Below are 13,717 nucleotides of genomic sequence, written 5' to 3' on the forward strand. Positions count from 1 at the left end.
ACTGAATTATAATTGTACCTTTGAAGATCTAATAGAAAAAAGAGCAGGAGCTGCAACGTTTACTGCTCAGCTTATAATCAGTAGCAGACCCCCTGCCCTCTTGATGTAGAGAAACAACCAGCTGATTGCAAGCCGTGCTCCACATGATGAACATTTCTCAATAACATCGAACTGTCTCTGATAGACCCAAGTGAGCGCCTGATCTGGTCTCAGAATTTTTTGACTTGTAGCCCTCTAAACATCAATTACTGCCATCTGGCCTGGAAGATGGCACAAGTGATACACTTGCCTCCACATTTTGTCTGCTGCTGGCTCTGCTCAAAAAGCCCCGTCTCTGCCAGCCATCTACCAGCATGATGCCTGATCCTACTGCAATTAAAAGAGAACACAAAAGGTGGGTACATTTATGAATCTACACAAAGGCTATATAATGGGTACTGATGGCAGGGAAGGAGATCTGTAGGAAAATATTTATGCTGGGAACTGCAAAAATTGGTTGGTGGGGCGCCCTTTGGTCTTTTTGCTTTAGGTGCTATTAGATGTAGTCCTGACACTGCTAACTAGATTCTGATTTTATTATGTATATGCATTTTACCATCATATGTGGCAGGATTCTCACATTTGTGGGCCTCATACCTAAGAGAGTTGTTTGAACATCAGACAGCAATGTTATGCATGTGTTTGGTCCAAGATGCTGCGCCTCTATTGTTCTCATCCTCTAAACCTGTGCCAATCTTGTCCTATCCACTCCCTGCTACTCCACTCTCTATTCAGGTAAACTTGGCAGAACTGAGACAACTTTTTTAGAGGCTCTTAAGTAGTACTCTTCTTCAGCCTGTGCCCCTAGGACCGTCAGGTCATGCTTTCCACGTCTAACCAACCTCTAAAGTCTATGGGCACCGTAAGACAATATGTCTCCACTGATTAGAAGTAAACAAGACACCCTTCTGCATTTAATCAGTACAGGGGGTCCCCGGGTTACAAACAAGTTAGGGACTGTAGGTTTGTTCTTAAGTTGAATCTGTTTGTAAGTCGGAACAGGTACATTTTTTAAGTGTAGCTCCAGCCAAAAAAACTATTTTTAAGCTTTTTGGATAGCATAGGGAAGGGTTAACACCCCTGTAACATTTGTTTTGCTGTGTGTGCCCCTGTTCAGAAGATTTCACCTCCCTTTCTGTCCCAATGACAATTGGATTTTGAAAATTTTGAGTTGTTGTGGAAACAAGGATTGGTGATAAAGCATCAGTGGAGGTACCTTTTCCCCATAATAGCTCTTACAGGAGAGAATTTCCCTTCCTAGGGGTAGATTTGCTCTTACTTCCTGTTGTCTCCCTCCGTTTGTAAGTAGGAGTCGTTTGTAAGTCAGATGTTTGTAACTAGGGGACCCCCTGTATAACATGGAAAATCAGTGTTACATCGAAACTGTCAGTTATTTGCTCATCTTGAAAGTCTACAGATCAGTTCCGTTTGTTTTCAAGTGTCTATCTAGAATGTCATCCCTCCCTCCCGTCTCTGGGACTATGCTTTGTCTGGCACTCTGCTGTCCCCAATCTTATCAAGTGATCTCAGCCTCCTCAGCTTCACAAGTGAGAAATACAAACAGCTAGACGTTCCTAATTACCCATCCAAAATTAAAAGCAAAACCCAATTAAGGCTTGAGCAAGGACAGAACAAGCTGCAAATAGAGAAGCCAGAGAAACACTTTTGTTATTTGAAGAAAGCGCAACTTAAAAATAGGCCTGATCACTTCACTGTACATTTTAAACAGTGTCTTTTTAAAAGCGCGTGTAGACAATATGTAGGTTACATTGGTACACTGTGAAATGCAAAAGAGGTCAGTCTCCTAAAATACAGCCATTGGATGGCAAAGACAGGCATTAGTTGTTTCATCCTGGGGCCCTTCAACCTTCAGCTCCAAAACACGAGTAATGGCGCGTACACACTAGCAGTTTTGCCGTCTAAATAAACTCTGAAGGCTTCTCCGACGGAATTCCAACGGAATTCCGCTCAAGCTGTCTTGCATACACACGGTCACACCAAAGTCCGACCCTCAAGAACGTGGTGACGTACAACACATATGACGGGACTACAAAAAGAAAGAGCAATAGCCAGTGCGCCATCCTTTGGGCTCCTTCTGCTAATCTCATCGGAACAGCATACAGACGAGCGGTTTTTCCGATAGTAATTAGTTCCGTCGGAAAAATATAGAATATGTTCTCTATCTAAATCTGTCTGAATTTTAGACGGAAAAAGACCGATGGGGAATACACACGGCCGAAACATATGATGAAAAGCTCCCATCTGACTTTTTCTGATGGAAATTCCGCTTGTGTGTACGCGGCATAGGATTTGTCATCTAGATAATATACTGCTGATTTGTAATAGAATAAGCGATTATACTATATAAACCTAAACCAGTACCTTTAGTATTTATCTTTATAGAAATAGCTCAGCAGTTTTGCCCCACTTATCTTTTTGTTAAAAATAATAAACCATCTCCATTTTTATTCAGACTTGTAGCAAAGGTTTAGTTTCTTACAATTCACTCGTTGTAAGATTGCAAGCAATACAATTGGACAATTTGGACAACTGTGTGGGAACAGTTTGGGGATGGCCCCTTCCTGTTCCAACACGACTGCACACCAGTGCACAAAGCGAGGTCCATAAAGACATGTATGAGCGAATCTGAGGTGGAAGAACTTGACTGGCCTGCACAGAGTCCTGACCTCAACCCGATAGAACACCTTTGGGATGAATTAAATGCGCTTCTGGAAGAATCGTCAAACATTCCCATAGACACACTCCTAAACCTTGTGGACAGCCTTTCCAGAAGAGTTGAAGCTGTTATAGCTGCAAAGGGTGGGCCAACTCAATATTGAACCCTACGGACTAAGACTGGGATGCCATTAAAGTTTATGTGCGTGTAAAGGCAGGCGTCCTAATACTTTTGGTAATATAGTGTATCAAAGGGACTAATGTGTTTCTAAATGTATTATTTTTAAATGTACCTATTACAGGTATTTATATAGCGCTGACAATTTAAGAAGTGCTTTACATACTATACATTCCCATTAGTCCCTTCCCTCAAGGAGCTCACAGTCTAAAGTCACAATCTAAAGTCCTATACTATACATACACACATGTATTGGGCCAGTTTGGAAAGGAGCCAATTAACTTACCAGCATGTCTTTAGAGTGTGGGAGGAAACTGGAGTACCCAGAGGATATCTATGCAAGCACAGGGAGAACTTTCAAACTCTGGTTCACTTCATGGGACTAATATACCCAGAGGTAACATTGCTAAATAAAAAAAATTGTTCTGATTTAGACAACCAATGCATTGCATTGGGATAGGCATGAAAAGTGAGGGTAGAGCGAAGCACTACGACTAATTTCCATGCTTAACACCAAGCATCAGCATATAGAGAACCATAGCTCCCAACTGTCCCTGATTTGGAGCAATGTCCCTCTGTCCCTCATTCCCCCTCATTTGTCCCTCATTTTGGTCTGATCTACAGTATATAGTTGTATATAAAATTCACTTTTCATCTATCAAAAAGTGTTTCCCAGTGATAAACCTTTTATCTGATTTCTAAATTGCTGCATTTGTAAATTCCAAAAGCCAATATAAAGGAATATTAGTGGTAAAAAAAAAAAAAAAAAAAAAGCATTTGTGGGTTTAACAAATCTTGTTTTTTGTACAATTCTCCTTTAAGGGGGCGTGGCAAGGGGTGTGTCCTATGCCTGCATACTTTTGCTGATAGGTGTCCCTCATTCCCATCTCAAAAAGCTGGGAGGTATGAGAGAACTTCAGCATAGTCTGCTTCCTAATACAGCGAAAGTGAGCCAGATGACTAAAGGATAACAAGATAAAAAGCTTAAGATTAGCCAAGTTTCACCCACCAGTTTCTAGCAAGTTACTTTCGCCTTGCTTGCTGTTTTTTTATACATGATCAATTTAATCACAATTCCCACAAGTGTGTAACGTATCCTCCAGTGAAATCTGCCCCCTCCTCTTTTTACACCTTCTACAACAATTCATTTGTTAAGCCATTAGCTTCTGCCTTTGCAACATTGTCAACTGCTTCTGTGGTGTTTGCCTACTCGAGTTGTGTCAAGCAATCATCATAAAACTCACTTCCAATTGCCTTTTGTATTTGCTAGTGGAATGGGGTGTAAAACACATCTCATTTTCGTAATGGGGTTGTTTGCACTCAATTACTCTTCATTATCATCTGTAAAAAATGCCCATTGTCTCTTGCAGCTCAGTTAACAAACACATCACTTTACTGAAAAGCAGCTGGGAGCACTATGGGAACACAGAGGTTACTGACACTTCAGTAAAAATAAGTATTAAACAATAAAAACACACAATATAAATGGTAGGCTGCGTTTTGTATTCCTAGCAGCATCACACAAACATACTTGTCCGCTCAGACACCATTCAGACTGCAAAACTACTACTATTTTTAGCCAATGGCAGGATTGCTGAATGGGTTTTCAATCTCAAGTAAGCCATTAGGAATTTCTAAGGAAAGCTAAAGACACAGATCTACTGTGATTGTTCACTGACAGGTCATTCAAATAATATTTCGTCTAGCCGCCTTTGCCACAACCATATACAATAGGCAATATCTGCAGTTGGCTTTCGCGTCTATAGATATGTGATGGTCACAGATATGTATTGTCTGGTTTTCACTCAAAACTAAATAATGTTTCCATGGAACCCTCGGGAAACCTCTTGAGGTTACTAAGGTCTCGTACACACGGTCTGATTGTTGGACGACCGAGCGTCTGATTTTTGTCAAAAGCACATGTGCAGGATTTTGTCTAGTATACTAACTATCCGCAAATTGTCGTTTGACAAACACGAACGTAGTGACGTACTATGAGAGTATAAAGAGGAAGTTCATTTCTCAAAGGCCACCCTTTGGGCCCCTTATGCTAATTTAGTGTTAGTAGAAGTTAGTAGAATTTTGGTGAGTGTTGATTCGCGATTTTCAGATCATACAAAACAAATGCCTTTTACAATATGTTTGGCATAACTCCATCAGTATCACCAGCAAAGCAGCTTCATTATTATCCCATTAAAGAAGATGAGAATGTGCGCTGCATTTCGACATTTCATCAGCTGCCGCGTCACGAATGTTAATTCTAGATTACGAACGGTAGTTTACAAGACCGAACTTTTCCGGCTCGTTTCTTGATTCCGATCATGCGTGCTAGTGCTTTCGACTTTTGTGTGACAATTTCTGTACTGACCATCCGAAAATCAGATGTTGAGTTCAAATCCGAAAATAATGTTATAGCCTGCACATCCAGATTGTGTCTGACGAAAAAGTCAAATTGGCTATCGAAAGCACCGTACTAACGATCCGAAAATCCACAGACAACTCCAAAAGAATAATTTCACCATAAGCAGACTAATTTGTTGCCACCATCCCATACAATAATATGTGAGAAAGGGTCCCCCAAGGAGGATTGGGATTTTAAGGGCAACTGAGTAATGGTACAAAACCGTACATGGTACAAAAGTATTGATTTATAACAAATTGTATTTTTTAAATATTATAAAAAGCCAATATCTGCATAGAAATTGCGATTTGACTATTTAAGAACAACTTCAGAATGTACAACAAATACAAATAAGTATTGTCTCCTAGATGGAAATTACAACTGACGCGTTTCAGGAACTTGTTCTTTCCTCAGGGGCGGTTCCTTGTGGAAGACAATGTATATCTATAATAAAACATAAATCAACTCTGAGAATCATATAGACAGAATGCTGTCTAAAAACTTATTTGTATTTGTTGTACATTCTGATGTTGTTCTTAAATAGTCAAATCACAATTTCTATGCAGATATTGGCTTTTTATAATATTTAATAAATTACAATTAATTATAAACCAATACTTGGTTTTGTACCATTACTCAGTTGCCCTTAAAATCCCAATCCTCCTTGGGGGGCCCTTTCTCAGGAAAATCCACAGACAGCTCGTCTTACGACTTTTTCCTTCTAATTTTCGTACCGTGTGTATGGGGCCTTAGGGTTCATTGAACATGGAGATGATTGATCTCCCATATACAGCCGTTGCCAAGCTTTGAGAATGACACAAATATACATTTTTACAAAGTCTGCTGCTTCAGTGTTTTTAGATCTTTTTGTCAGATGTTACTATGGTATTCTGAAGTAAAATTACAAGCATTCCATAAGTGTCAAAGGCTTTTAGTGACAATGACATTAGGTTTATGCAAAGAGTCAATATTTGCAGTGCTGACCCTTCTTTTTCAAGACCTCTTCAATTCACCCTGGCATGCTGTCAATCAATTTCTGGGCCACATCCTTCTTGCATAATCAATGCTTGGAGTTTGTCAGAATTTGTTAATGTTTATTTTTTGTTCACCCGCCTCTTGAGGATTGATCACAAGTTCTCAATGGGATTAAATTCTCGGAAGTTTCCTGGCCATGCATCCAAAATGTTGATGTTTTGTACCCCAAGGCACTTAGTTATCACTTTTTCCATTATGGCAAGGTGCTCCATTATGCTGGAAAGGCATTGTTCGTCACCAAACTGTTCTTGGATGGTTGGGAAAAGTTGCTCTTGGAGGATGTTTTTGTACAATTCTTTATTTATGGCTGTGTTCTTAGGCAAAAATGTGAGTGAGCCCACTCCCTTGGCTGAGAAGCAACCCCACACATGAATGATCTCAGGAGGCTTTACCGTTGGCATGACATAGGACTGATGGTAACTATTGTTGGGTATTTGGGAAACTACTCCACATTAATGTTGTTTCATTTTTTTGTGTGTTTTAACATACTATTTAAAGATCAATAAAGCTTGTTAGATATTTTCAATGATATACCATGGTGGATTCTCCTTATTGCTTTCTTGGCATATCTCTTTATCCCAACCCTCTTTCCTACATCCACTGATGGTAACGCTCACCTTTTCTTCTCGGGGCAAGGTTTTTTCTGCCCTTCTTGACACCAGGCCATCCGCCAAAAATATTCACCTCACTGTGCGTGCAGATGTACTCACACCTGCCTGCTGCCATTCCTGAACAAGCTCTGCACTGGTGGAGACCCGATGCCGCAGCAGAGACAGTCCTGGCACATGCTGGATTTTCTTGGGCACCCTGAAGCTTTCTTCACAAATGCAGTGGCAATGTTTTTTATGGGATCAAGTTCATTTTCATGGCAAAAAGAGTCTTTGAAATTAATTGTAATTCATCTGGTCACTGTTCATAACATTCTGGAGTATATGCAAATTGGCATCATAAAAAAACTGAGCCAGCAGACTTTGTGAAAATTAATATTTGTGTCATTCTCAAAAGTTTTGGCCACGGATCTATACTGACCACCAATGCAAAGGGGCAATATTCCACTAATCACAAAATCAGGGGTCCCTTCTATGTTGACATGTACGATAGATAGATAGATAGATAGATAGATAGATAGATAGATAGATAGATAGATAGATAGATAGATAGATAGATAGATATACCATATCTACAGTGCCTTGAAAAATTATTCAAACCCCTTGAAATTTTCTGCATTTTGTCATGTTACAACCAGAAACATAAATGTATTTTTTTGGGAAATGTTGTGATAGATCAACACAAAGTGTCACATATATTTTATTTTTGCAAACAAGAATGGGCAAAAATTTCACTCTCTAGCCACTTGCCGACCACCTAACGTACATATACTGCGGCAGGTCAGCTCTATTGCGCCAAATCACGTACCTGTATGTCATTTCATGCAAAAGCCACTAGGGGGTGCACATGCACCGCCAGAAGCATGATCGCGCTGATTGAATGGAGGGGGAGCCAATCAGCAGGTCCGGTGGACCCGATGTCCGCCGGCCACCCGTGATCATTCCCGAGAGAGGCAGAACGGCAGTCTGCCTATGTAAACAAGGCCGATCGCCATTCTAACAAGGGAGAAGATAGAGATCTTGTGTTCCTGCTAAGCAGGAACACGGATCTTTGACTTTCCCAGGTCAGAGCAACCCACACACAGTTAGCAAGCATCCCCTAGGGACACATTTAACCCTTTGTTCGCCCCTGATGATAACCCCTTCCCTGCCAGTGTCATTAGTACAGTAACAGTGCATATTTTTAGCATTGATCACTGTAATAATGTCACTGGTTCCCAAAAAAGTGTCAAAAGTGTCAGTTAGGTGTCCTATTTGTCCGTCGCAATGTCGCAGTCCCGCTAAAAATCGCTGACTGCCGCCACTACTAGTAAAAAAAAAAAAATTATAAAAATGCCTTAAAATATCCCATAGTTTGTAGACACGATAACTTTTGCGCAAACCCATCAATATATGCCTATTGGGATTTTTTTTTACTAAAAATATGTAGCAGAATACATATTGGCCTAACGTGATTAAGAAATTAATTTTTTTTTTTTAATTATTGGATGTGTTTTAAAGCAGCAAGTAAGAAATAATGTTTTTTTTTTTTTTTTCAAAATTGTCACTCTTTTTTCGTTTATAGCACAAAAAAAAAATACACAGAGGTGATCAAATACCACCAAAAGAAAGCTCTATTTGTGTGGAAAAAAGGACATCAATTTTATTTTGGGTACAGTGGTGCATGACTGCGCAATTGTCAGTTAAAGTAATGCAATGCCATATTGCAAAAAATGACCTGGTCATTAAGGGGGTAAAACCTTCCGGGGCTGAAGTGGCTGAAGTGGCTAGCTGTGCAAAACTGGTATCATATCCAAAAAGACTTGCAGCTGTAATTACAGTGAAAGGTGGTTCTACAAAGTATTGACTCAGGGGGGCTGAATACAAATGCACGCCACACTTTTCACATATTTATTTGTGAACATTTTGAAAACTTCTTATCATTTTCCTTCCACTTCACAATTATGTGCCACTTTGTGTTGGTCTATCAAAAAAATCCCAATAAAATATATTTAAATTTTTGGTTGTAACATGACAAAATGTGGAAAAGTTCAAGGGGTATGAATACTTTTTCAAGGCACTGTATATATTATTTCACTACATCAACATCATTATCAAATAAAATTTTGTTGTATAAAGTATATAAAGTAGGGGGTGTTAAAAATAATTTGCACTCAAGCTAGGTATGCCACATTATTTAATCCTTTTATTTAAACCTTGCTACAACATTTTGATTATATGCTATTGTAACATGAGCTATAGGAACTATCATTTTTAATGGGGGTTGCCTGAGGCCTGAAGACCTGAAAATTATTTCTGTTTCAATATCTTCATTACACTTCCCACAAGAATACAACAACCACAGCATAATCACAATACTACAGATTGTAAGATCATTAAAAAACCTAACTCCACCTTTTATACCATTTTACACCCTTATTTAGGGGATCCCTCCAGGCCTCCACCCTCAAAGCATCAACCCCCCATGACAGTGTGCAGGGGTACTTCTCCACCGCAGCTACTGTCACTTTTCAAATTTGCGCTGATGTGTGGGGCTCTGCCCGCACGGATCAGTGAATAAATTAACTACAAAACCCATCTGCCACCATAGTAATTACCACACTTGTAGTTCATTGACACTTAGTCCAGCTCTCCAGCATAAAGTTCCTACCTCGTATGGACAGGGAGCTGGAGAAAGAGTCTGCAGGAGCCTGGTATTCCACCCGTGATCCACTGATCAAGATTGCAATGCTTTGCAGGCCGATTTGTAAAACAAATAATACATTTACATTTTTCCTTGCAAAATATACACTATAGTGTCAAAAGTATTGGGCCGCCTGCCTTTACACACACAACTTTAGTCTAAGGCGGCTACATGGTCGAAGATCGAACGAACTTTCTTTGAAACTCAGATTTGAGCGTTTTGTGATCCGATGGTGCCACCATTGATTTCGAAATTCGGCCAACCAAGCCTTCAATTTCATCTCCTGTTGCTACAGAAAAGAAATTTCGTGGCTGGGAATCTTCTTTTCTTTCTGGGAATTTTCTTTTCTTGCACATGCACATTTCTTTTTTGATTACATTTCTCGCACGATTCTCCCATCATTGATTAGAAAATCGTTCGTTTTTCAAAAAATTCCCAACATGTCCGATTACTCAAATTTGATTGTCGCATGAAAATCGGCTGTTACTCCAGCCCACTAATGGTGTGAAATACGAATGAAAATTCTTAGATAAGATTTTCAAAAGAAAATTCTTTCGAAATTTGACCCATGTATGGCCTGCCTTAGTCCGTAGGGTTCAATATTGAGTTGGCCCACCCTTTGCAGCTATAACAGCTTCAACTCTTCTGGGAAGGCTGTCCACAAGGTTTAGGAGTGTGTCTATGGGAATGTTTGACCATTCTTCCAGAAGCACATTTGTGAGGTCAGGCATTGATCTTGGAAGGCCTGGCTCGCAGTCTCCGCTCTAATTCATCTCAAAGGTGTTCTATCAGGTTGAGGTCAGGACAGTCAAGTTCCTCCACCCCAAACTCGCTTATCCATGTTTTTATGGACCTTGCTTTGTGCATTGGTCTAAATCAGTGCCTGACCTCACAAATGTTCTTCTGGAAGAATGGTCAAACATTCCCATGGACACACTCCTAAACCTTGTGGACAGCCTTCCCAGAAGAGTTGAAGCTGTTATAGCTGTAATGGGTGGGCCAACTCAATATTGAACCCTACGGACTAAGACTGGGATGTCATTAAAGTTTATGTGTGTGTTAAGGCAGGCGTCCCAATACTTTTGTCAATATAGTGTATGTGCATTTCCATTTTTTTTTCTAAAAGTTGGACTTTAAAGATCGAACACTAGTGTACAGTGAAGAATTTGTAAGAGAACTACAATCAGTGGAAGTCAACCAGCAAAAAAAAAAGTGCAGTCAATTAGAACAGTTTTGAAATAAGACTTGAAAACTATTTCAAGGGTTCCCCTGCCTTAAAAAGGTTGAGAAAGGCTGCTCAAAACTAGGGATGAGCTTCGTGTTCGAGTCGAACCCATGTTCGACTCGAACATCGGCTGTTCGATCGTTCGCCGAATTGCGAACGTTATGGGCCGTTCGCGCTAAATTCGTGTGGCGCGTCACGGCCCATAATTCACTGCGGCATCGCAGTGCATTGCTGGCTGATGATTGGCCAAGCATGCACTATGACCCGCATGCTTGGCCAATCACAGCGCTGTCAGTAGAGAGAGCTGTAATTGGCCAAAGCCAGGGTGGCTTTGGCCAATTATGGCTCAGGGGATTTAGTACACACCCCACACTATATAAGGCCGCCTGCACGGCGGCCCTGTGTAGTGTGTGTTCCGGTGTGCTGAGAGATAGAGAGAGAGAGAGACAGTGTCATTTGATTTGAGTTAGATAGATTAGGCAGAACAGTCAGTCAGTTAGCTGCACTTACAGTGTATTGTGTATATATATGCATCCCAGGTGTTGCATATATATATATACACTGTATTCAGTTTAGCTAGATCCGTTCCTGTTATCTTCTATCTAGACTATTTACATTTAATGCAGTGCGTCCTGCTCACAGTGTTCAGCTAGATCCGTTCCTGCTATTTACATTTAGTGCAGTGCGTCCTGCTCACAGTGTTCAGCTAGATCCGTTCCTGTTATCTTCTAGACTATTTACATTTAGTGCAGTGCGTCCTGCTCACAGTGTTCAGCTAGATCCGTTCCTGCAATTTACATTTAGTGCAGTGCGTCCTGCTCACAGTGTTCAGCTAGATCCGTTCCTGCTATTTACATTTAGTGCAGTGCGTCCTGCTCACAGTGTTCAGCTAGATCCGTTCCTGCTATTTACATTTAGTGCAGTGCGTCCTGCTCACAGTGTTCAGCTAGATCCGTTCCTGCTATTTACATTTAGTGCAGTGCGTCCTGCTCACAGTGTTCAGCTAGATCCGTTCCTGTTATCTTCTAGACTATTTACATTTAGTGCAGTGCGTCCTGCTCACAGTGTTCAGCTAGATCCGTTCCTGCAATTTACATTTAGTGCAGTGCGTCCTGCTCACAGTGTTCAGCTAGATCCGTTCCTGCTATTTACATTTAGTGCAGTGCGTCCTGCTCACAGTGTTCAGCTAGATCCGTTCCTGCTATTTACATTTAGTGCAGTGCGTCCTGCTCACAGTGTTCAGCTAGATCCGTTCCTGCTATTTACATTTAGTGCAGTGCGTCCTGCTCACAGTGTTCAGCTAGATCCGTTCCTGCTATTTACATTTAGTGCAGTGCGTCCTGCGCACAGTGTTCAGCTAGAGCCGTTCCTGCTATTTACATTTAGTGCAGTGCGTCCTGCTCACAGTGTTCAGCTAGATCCGTTCCTGTTATCTTCTAGACTATTTACATTTAGTGCAGTGCGTCCTGCTCACAGTGTTCAGCTAGATCCGTTCCTGCAATTTACATTTAGTGCAGTGCGTCCTGCTCACAGTGTTCAGCTAGATCCGTTCCTGCTATTTACATTTAGTGCAGTGCGTCCTGCTCACAGTGTTCAGCTAGATCCGTTCCTGCTATTTACATTTAGTGCAGTGCGTCCTGCTCACAGTGTTCAGCTAGATCCGTTCCTGCTATTTACATTTAGTGCAGTGCGTCCTGCTCACAGTGTTCAGCTAGATCCGTTCCTGTTATCTTCTAGACTATTTACATTTAGTGCAGTGCGTCCTGCTCACAGTGTTCAGCTAGATCCGTTCCTGCAATTTACATTTAGTGCAGTGCGTCCTGCTCACAGTGTTCAGCTAGATCCGTTCCTGCTATTTACATTTAGTGCAGTGCGTCCTGCTCACAGTGTTCAGCTAGATCCGTTCCTGCTATTTACATTTAGTGCAGTGCGTCCTGCTCACAGTGTTCAGCTAGATCCGTTCCTGCTATTTACATTTAGTGCAGTGCGTCCTGCTCACAGTGTTCAGCTAGATCCGTTCCTGCTATTTACATTTAGTGCAGTGCGTCCTGCGCACAGTGTTCAGCTAGAGCCGTTCCTGCTATTTACATTTAGTGCAGTGCGTCCTGCTCACAGTGTTCAGCTAGATCCGTTCCTGTTATCTTCTAGACTATTTACATTTAGTGCAGTGCGTCCTGCTCACAGTGTTCAGCTAGATCCGTTCCTGTTATCTTCTAGACTATTTACATTTAGTGCAGTGCGTCCTGCTCACAGTGTTCAGCTAGATCCGTTCCTGCTATTTACATTTAGTGCAGTGCGTCCTGCTCACAGTGTTCAGCTAGATCCGTTCCTGTTAAATTCCTACTGACCGGCAGGCTTGTCTGGTTACAGTATATAAAGCTACCTGAAGAAAATTACAGGTGTTCTATTTGATCCTATTAGTACCACGGTCAGGCAGCTAGACTATTTACATTTAGTACAGTGCGTCCTGCTCACAGTGTTCAGCTAGATCCGTTCCTGTTATCTTCCTACTGACAGGCAGGCTTGTCTGGTTACAGTATATAAAGTTACCTGAAGAAAATTACAGGTGTTCTATTTGATCCTATTAGTACCACGGTCAGGCAGCTAGACTATTTACATTTAGTACAGTGCGTCCTGCTCACAGTGTACAGCTAGATCCGTTCCTGTTATCTTCCTACTGACAGGCAGGCTTGTCTGGTTACAGTATATAAAGCTACCTGAAGAAAATTACAGGTGTTCTATTTGATCCTATTAGTACCACGGTCAGGCAGCTAGACTATTTACATTTAGTACAGTGCGTCCTGCTCACAGTGTACAGCTAGATCCGTTCCTGTTATCTTCCTACTGACAGGCAGGCTTGTCTGGTTACAGT

This window comes from Aquarana catesbeiana, linkage group LG01, assembly GCF_042186555.1.
Source record: "Aquarana catesbeiana isolate 2022-GZ linkage group LG01, ASM4218655v1, whole genome shotgun sequence".
NCBI lineage: Eukaryota > Metazoa > Chordata > Amphibia > Anura > Ranidae > Aquarana > Aquarana catesbeiana.